The 8,324-nt window shown below is 38.4% G+C and overlaps 1 long non-coding RNA gene across 1 annotated transcript; it reads left to right on the forward strand.

Annotated features, from left to right (window-relative positions):
- The first annotated feature begins 6,833 nt into the window (after positions 1-6,833).
- Positions 6,834-7,824, forward strand: LOC137045971 (uncharacterized). The gene is made up of 3 exons (XR_010898888.1): positions 6,834-7,085; positions 7,411-7,587; positions 7,674-7,824. It is a non-coding gene; the product is annotated as an uncharacterized lncRNA (long non-coding RNA).
- Positions 7,825-8,324: the final 500 nt, after the last annotated feature.

An 8,324-nucleotide genomic window follows, 5' to 3' on the forward strand; every position in this document is an offset into this window, starting at 1 on the left:
CCACAGAAGTGCCCGGAAAACTTTTGCTGCATCCCAATTCGCCTACTTATACTACATCCTAAAAGCATGTAGTCTTTTTGTGAAGAAAAAGTACATACTTTTGAGTGTGTAGCAGAAAAGTATGCAAGCGTCGGGACATACTACTTCGCCATCTTTATCGGACTCTGTCGCTTCGTTACGTGCATCCCGTCACCGTTTAAACTGCCTTTCAATCATCACACAGTTCAAATCCTCCACATTCAGTTTAATCTCCTACCGTATCGGAGAGAAATGTAGCCGCTCGTTGATCTGCCAATTGTGGGTCTTTAATGCAGAGACTCTCCTCATGTGTTTGCATATAATAATGCATCTAAAAGTTAATGGCCAAACGTGTCTTTACAAAAGTTCACAATGCTGCTGCAGGTGAAATATAATGTGGACAACACTGAATAAATATTTTTGTCAGGTTAAATATTGATAGTTAGTCACTCAAAGCCCTTTATCTAAACTTCTCTACTTAACCGTCGGACTCGCACATCCGTCATGTTTGTAGTTTTTTAACACTTTTAATCAGCGTTTGTAGTTCTAATCGAATCCTCATCAAACTCACAATGGGTTGTGGGCAATATCAGCCGTTAGTGTGCGCACCGATCCGTACTTTGAATTCGGAACGGAAATAGCAAACCATCCGGGTATCTTTGGAATACTCTTTTCTGCATACTACGATTTGGGACATACTAATTCTATTTTGAATTTATTTTAATAAAGAAATTAATTATTTTAATTAATACAGCAATATTTTATGGAAAGGGCAATAGAAAGAGTGCAGAGTTAGCTCTTTCATGTGATGAGACTTTACAGGGATCTAGTACTTATTATGTAAAGTAGATAAGTATAAGTAGAGAACTAAGTATATGAATCTAGCAATTTCAACAAAAAAGTTGCATTTAAATAGAAAAGAAATGCATAAAAATAAAAATAAAAACATTTTTGGACCATTTTCCATTGTTACATTGCTCTTTATTTCCCTAAGTTTGGTCCAATAATTAGAATCTCAGTTTTTTTTTTACATATAAAATACAATAAAGTTGCAGGAACAACTACATTAACAGCAGTTAACTTTTACAATTTAGTATGATTGTGTTCATATCAGCAACGAACCGTACTGGAGATCACATGAACCTAACCCCAGACCACCGTAAGCGTTAAGCGTTCAGGTTAAGCGTACTCGGGTATGGTTCGTGAAGCATCGTGTTAAAATTCTTGCTTGGCTTTTGTGAACAGTAAAGCCAGTCTTTGATTTGATTGCCTACCTCTGCTGCTAAACCTCTAAAGAAGACCTTCCTAAAAAAAAAAAACAATAAATTTTTTTGTCATTCCAACATCCAACACAGAGCAGCATCAAAAATATCAAATATCATCTAGCTAAAGGAGCACCCGCTATATAGAATGAAACTGCTATTAGTGTGAACAAGGTGTAAACCTACTGTATATAAGAAGTTGACTTTTTTTGTTAAATGTGTCAGTGATCGTTGGATTTTGTCCAGATGTTTCCTGGCGGATCTGTGCTTTGTTTACAACCGAACGGTGGCAGCTACTTACCTCACTAACATGTATCTTTAACCTTCTAGCTCTGCCTCTCCATTTTGAGCTGTACCCATACTTTCAGCATGAAGTGATGCATGGTAATATTTCATCGTAATGGATGAGCCTGCTTGATAAAAATGAGACATATTAGGAAATTCTTTGCTCATGAGCAGGACCAGCTGTGTTCCTCGTGCTCCTCTTGCACTGTAAGTGTCCACCTCCTCCTTTGGCTTGCCTACCGGGTTCCTCTAGTGCTGAACAGGGCCTCTGGGTCAATAAATCTCTGGGAGGACATTTCAGCACAAGGCTGAGTGTGTCTGCTCAGTGCAAATAATATAGCAGAACGTCCACCTGGTGAAGATGTTAGCATGTGCTGCAGGCTATAAGCTGTTGCAACATTTGATCAGATGTTCCAGTGCTATCGCACACAAATGCATTCATCTTATTTTACTTGGAAAATAGTTTACCGTGGCAAAATAAGCAGCTTGCGCAAATCAATATCCTCCAATAAATGCTTATTTTAAAAAAGATTCTTCTTAAAGCTGCTTTTTTGGGTAAAAAAAAATTATCCAAAATAAAAAATTTAGCAAGTAATCAAGCAGTGTTCAAAATTATCTCCTAACCATAGCCTGATTTACAACGTTGAGCATTAAAATTAAAAAGCATATATGTGTTATAATTTGAGTGGTATTGGTGGGTTTCCACGGGAAATTTGAGCATGTCGGCGTTCATCTTTGCATCATTACGTCAAGTTTATACATTAAGAAGGATACCGTCTAGTAGTATGGCATGTGGGGATGCTGCAGGTGGCGGATCATTATAGCCTTTTCTCACAGCAGCTGGAATAATTAAACATATTTTGATAACGGATCGTAATCCAGAAAGATCCAAACAACAATCATCAGTGACAACCTGAGATTCACTACAGACTGTATGGAAATTGAAATTTACAGGTAACTAGCCTGACAAGCCATACCCACATCAAGATGTTTGGTCTGGAAACGGACCATTGACAGCTCAATCTGAGGGGCGGGATAAACGGTTGTCTTTCAAACTCCCTCTGCACGCGATAGGATAGCGCTACAACCAACCAGAGCAACAAAGGTGAAGCGGAGCTAGCTGATAGATTAAACATTCGCCATATCGGGTCAGCAAAACTCAGAACACATCTTCCCTTTTTAAGAATGACTTCAGTGCCGTTCTTTGTTCTTTTCTCAGAGAAAAGCTTAACTCCAAGTCTTCCAGAGTTGCAGTCAAAGCTGATTCGAAAGACCGCCGTTCGCCAGTTTCTGTGTTTACTAGAAGCACACAAACGCAACTCGGCCGACGTCATTATGGCCCTGCCCGCCGACTCTATACACGATGTGATTGGGCCGGCAAGAGTTAGGGGAATACAGCTCAGAAGGGAATTGAGAGTTGCTAGACGACACTTGTGGGCAGATTAAATTTGCTGCCGCTAGTGTGTGTCTAGATTTCTAGGCTAACAGGTAACACTAATACACACTAAATACACCTAGTCAGGCAATGCTGATGTTATTAACATTAACAATTTGCATGGTTTGATGTGATGTGTATGGACGACCAACCCTGCAGAAGTTAAAAATAAATGAATGAATGAATGAATAAGTAAATAAATGAATAAATATACACATATGTAAATTAATAAACAGATAAATAGATAAATAAAGGCGATAATAACAGAATAAACGACTTCATAAAATAAATATGAATCATTTTTAATCAAAAGTTTGTATTGTCTTTCCCTTAATTTATTATTTTCTGCAAATTGTTAATTAAATTTAAAATTTAATTTTATATTTATTTATTTATGCGTTCATTTATTTTTTACATTTATTTATTCCCACATGTATTTATTTTTACATTTATTGATCGATTGATTCATTTCTTTTTATTTGTCCATGTGCAACACATGTAAATGAGGAGGGCGGTCCTTGTCTAGCTTCAGCACATCATTGGTCGAGAGCTCACGCATAGAATCATCAGACTCAGACTATCAGAGCTAAATGATAGAGGGCTGCGTCCTAAAACCTTGGCTACTGACTCATTGTCTCACTGCCTTATCAGACAACGACTTGTAAGGCAGTGTTTTGTGCATGAAGGCACCTCACGAAACAAATTTCTTTACTTATTCATTCATTTATTTATTTTTTAATTTATGCAGGGTTGGTCCTCCATAGATGAGCTAAGCAATCGTTAGATTTAATCATCATTGTTTGCATAATTTATTGTAATGCTTTTTTTCTCAGTTGTTCAGAACAAACGTGGCAGACATGTTACTTACTTGATCAGATGACATCAGCCGGTGAAAATTCATACTTTGGTCATACTTCCAAGACGTAGAATCTGTGATTCCGAAGTACAGTATCCACACCAGTGCGGTGACTAACTGAACATTAGATTAATTCTCATTGAGGAGCCGTGCCGATGCACAACCCATGTAAAGATGATAATTCAGCAAATATCTGCAATCGCAGGTTTCAGAGAAAACAAGTTTTGGCGACATGAAAAACTTACAAACTTGGCAAAACTTACAAAGTACATCTATAAATAAAGGAATCATCATTCTAGTCATCATTTTTGTTTCTAATTTTAAGAGTGCTGAATTATCTAAATTTACCAACGTTTCTTTATTGTGTCCTTTCCACTTTCCAGACCTTTTAACTTCCCCTGTAGAATCCATTTATAAGTGTAAAGTCTAATAGACTAACTGTAATATTGACCCAGTTGCAACGTAGGGAAATGGGACCCAGAAAGATATCTGAATAAAAATCTAAATTGAATGTTATACAAAATCTAACGATGCCTCAATCCGCTCCCTAGTTCAGTAGTCAGGGCACTGATCAGGGAGTCGCCATTTTAAAGGGTTAGTTCACCCAAAAATGAAATTGATGTCATTAATGACTCACCTTAATGTCATTCCACACCCACAAGACCTCCGTTCATCATCAGAACACAGTTTAAGATATTTTATATTTAGTCCGAGAGCTTTTCTGTTCCTTCATGAAAGTGTATGCACACTATACTGTCCATGTCCAGAAAGGGAATAAAAACATCATCAAAGTAGTCCATATGTGACATCGGTTAGTTAGTTAGAATCTCTTGAAGCATCAAAAATACATTTTGGTCCAAAAATAACAAAGACTACGTATCTTTCATAAAGATTCAAACGGTTATGAATCAGCTTATTGATTCATGATTCGGATCGCGTGTCAAACTGCCAAACTGTTGAAATCACAAGGAGAGCTAGCGAACTGATTGAGGCACACCCAATGTTCACTCCTCAATAAGCAGTATATAGTTAAATGGTAAATGAACTGCATTCATATAGCGCTTTCAACAGACCTATGGCCATCCAAAGCACTTTACATATTGCCTCACATTCACCCATTCATACACTGACGGTGTCAGCCATGTAAGGGGGCAGCTGAGGTAAGGTGTCTTGCTCATGGACACCTCGACACTTGAGCTCCTTTCACACTGCTATTCCGGCAAATACATGGATAATGAGTGAATGAATGGACCTAGATTTGCTCCATTCACACTGCCAGAGAAATACCGTAATATGTGCGCTTTCACACACAACCCGTAATGGTCCCGGGTGGAGTTGACACGTGACATCGTGATGTCACGTATAACGGCGAACGATCTCCGCTTCAGCGCGGATAGTAAGGAGCTCCGTGGTCTCGACTTGTGTCCAGTTTGCACACATTTCTGCTGTTTCTTTTGTATACGAACACTCTCTGCGTTTAAAACACAGACTAGCTCTTCTGGCACTGCAGGGTTGTATTATTGAAAAAACAAGCTCTAGGAGTCGCACGATAACTTCGTAAACGTTGCAGCATTAGTTTTGGCTTTTGTTCACACAGCGCTCGTCCCGGGTCGAATCCCACAATGTTACTAGGTCCCCGACCCGGGTTCAATTCGGTAATCAATTCCGGGACGTGGTTGCTTTCACACAGAAGGCGACTCGGCAATGTTCCGGGAATATTGCGGGTCCGACGTGCAGTGTGAAAGGGGCTTTGGTCAGTTGGAACCGGGAAATGAACCACCACCAACCTTCCAGTTTGTAGACAACCTACATGAACCACTGAGCCACTGCCGCCAGTTACATTTAGTAGACACATAATTTCATCAGCAGATACTGAGCATTGTGTTAAGATAGAACCCAATTGAGAATCTGCAGAACTAAAATTTTTGCTCCAAGGGTTACACACGCCTGCGGTATCTACAAAATGTAAAATATTTTGACAAAATAAAAGGCATCATATAAAATTTTTATTTAGTATTGTCCTGAATGAGATCTTTTACATATAATTTTTTTTAACATATTTTTTTACAAGACAAAAAATAGCTGAATTTAGAAAAATGACCCGTTCAAAAGTTTACACACCCTTGATTTGTAATACTGTGTCTCGTTACCTGGATGATCCATGGCAGTTCTTTGTTTTGTGATGGTTGTTCTTGAGTCTCTTGTTTGTCCTGATCAGTTAAACTGCCAAATGTTCTTCTGAAAATACTCCAGGTCCAGCAAATTTTACAGCATATATTTGAACCCTTCCCAGCAGTGACTGTATGATTTTGAGATGCATCTTTTCACACTGAGGACGACTGAGGGACTTAAACAGAACTATTGCTCCAGAAGCAAACACAATGCATTAAGAGCCGGGGGGTGAGAACCTTTTGAATTTGAAGCTCAATTTAACTTACTTTGTCTTCCCAGAAACATGCAAGTATCTTCTGTTGCTTCCGAAGGGCAGTAATTATATATATATATATATACAGGTCCTTCTAAAATAATTAGCATATTGTGATACCATTCATTATTTTCAATAATGTAATGATAAAAATTAAACTTTCATATATTTTAGATCCATAGCACACCAACTGAAATATTTCAGGACTTTTATTGTTTTAATACTGATGATTTTGGCATACAGCTCATGAAAAACCCAAAATTCTCAAAATCTCAAAAAATTAGCATATCATGAAAAGGTTCTCTAAACGAGCTATTAACCTAATCATCTGAATCAACTAATTAACTCTAAACACCTGCAAAAGATTGCTGAGGCTTTTAAAACCTCCCAGCCTGGTTCATTACTCAAAACCGCAATCATGGGTAAGACTGCCGACCTGACCCTGTCCAGAAGGCCATCATTGACACCCTCAAGCGAGAAAAGTGCGTGAGCATGAGCGCCGGACGTGCTGACGGTTCGTATGAGTCATTACAATGCGCAGAGTAACGGCCGAGCTCAGTGTTTTGACTGAATAATAGTTTATTTCTCACAAAACCTTATAGTATGCCTCCTGGACACTTTCCATATATGGCGCGGGTCTCAATGTATCATTGCGTCATACTTTTGTATAATTTTTGTAATGTTTTACAATGGTCGCTATCCACTGCCATAATAGGAAGGAGCGCGTGCAGAACTATTTTAAAAATTACTGCTTTTAAGGTCCGAAAGGAATAGAAGGACATAGGACATTGAATCAACTGCAGGGTGAGTAAAAGATGGATTTAATTTCATTTCAGGATTAACTATCCCTTTAATTTCTGACTTCAAATTAAGTAAAAGTGTCAGTACAATGCAAAAATATCAAGTTAAATCGATGGAAAAAAAAAATCTAGTTTAGTAAAAATGGGAAACTGTATTTGGAATTCACTTTGTGCTAAATCTTGTAATAAGACATACATGTTAACGTTTTGAAATTCCAAACATGTACTTTGTCAGCTAAAATATTCAGGTCAGGCAATTGGGCTCCAGCTAAATGGGCTATGACACAAACTCTTGTCCATACGTCTACAACAGTGTGTTCACATTGCAGGGAGTGAGGTGTGTGTGTGTGCCGTAGCAGTTGCCTGGTTGCACAACCATTTTGAGGCTGGCTGCTGTCGAGCTCTGCACTTGTTAATCCCAACTCTTTCCTGCTGTCAAGTTAACAAAAACAAATAGATAATTCATCTATGCGGCCGAGCACACGGAACCAAGCTCTGTGGGATTGGTGCGTTTCACTGTGACCTCATCTTTGACGAGAAGCATTCGTTTGTCTCCCGACGCTCGTCAGCTAACGCTTTATTTATTCTGCAGGAAGAATGTTACTCTCCAGGCCTGGCACAGCACATCAGTGAGGAATTCTGTCTACCGGGCAAAGCCGGTGCCTGACGTCATTCCATCATCATGTGTTCATTCTGAGAGATCCACCACTGTGGAATAAACCAGCAGGTACTCAAGCTGGATCCAGGCGGTACTTCAGGAAATCTGTGACACGTGCTGGCAAAATTAGAGCAAATGTTCACATTCTCTAATAAAAAATCAAAAAAAAAAATCAAAAGGATGTATGATTAGTTTGAATCAGACAAACACATTTTTACAGCTACACCTGTTGATAGAGAGTAAAGTAATTTGAGAAAAATTATAGGTTATAAAACAAAACCATACCATAAAATCCCTGCTAATAACACCAAATATCTATAAGACAATATTTAACTTTTTTGCCATGATAGCATAGTTGTTTGATTACTATTAATGAAGACTCGCATCTTTATTATAAAGTAAGACCTACTGCAACGCACAGATCTTATATAATGTTACACATCAGATGTTTTAACACAACAGTTAACCAAACGTAGACAAACGTAGGAGGCGTCTCTGTCCGTACTTCAGATCTGTCAGGACCATTATTGTTCATATATATGGACACTCAGCCGATGCGAGCTTGACTAATGTGACCTGCCAGAA

Source organism: Pseudorasbora parva, chromosome 18 (assembly GCF_024679245.1).
Source record: "Pseudorasbora parva isolate DD20220531a chromosome 18, ASM2467924v1, whole genome shotgun sequence".
Taxonomy (NCBI): domain Eukaryota; kingdom Metazoa; phylum Chordata; class Actinopteri; order Cypriniformes; family Gobionidae; genus Pseudorasbora; species Pseudorasbora parva.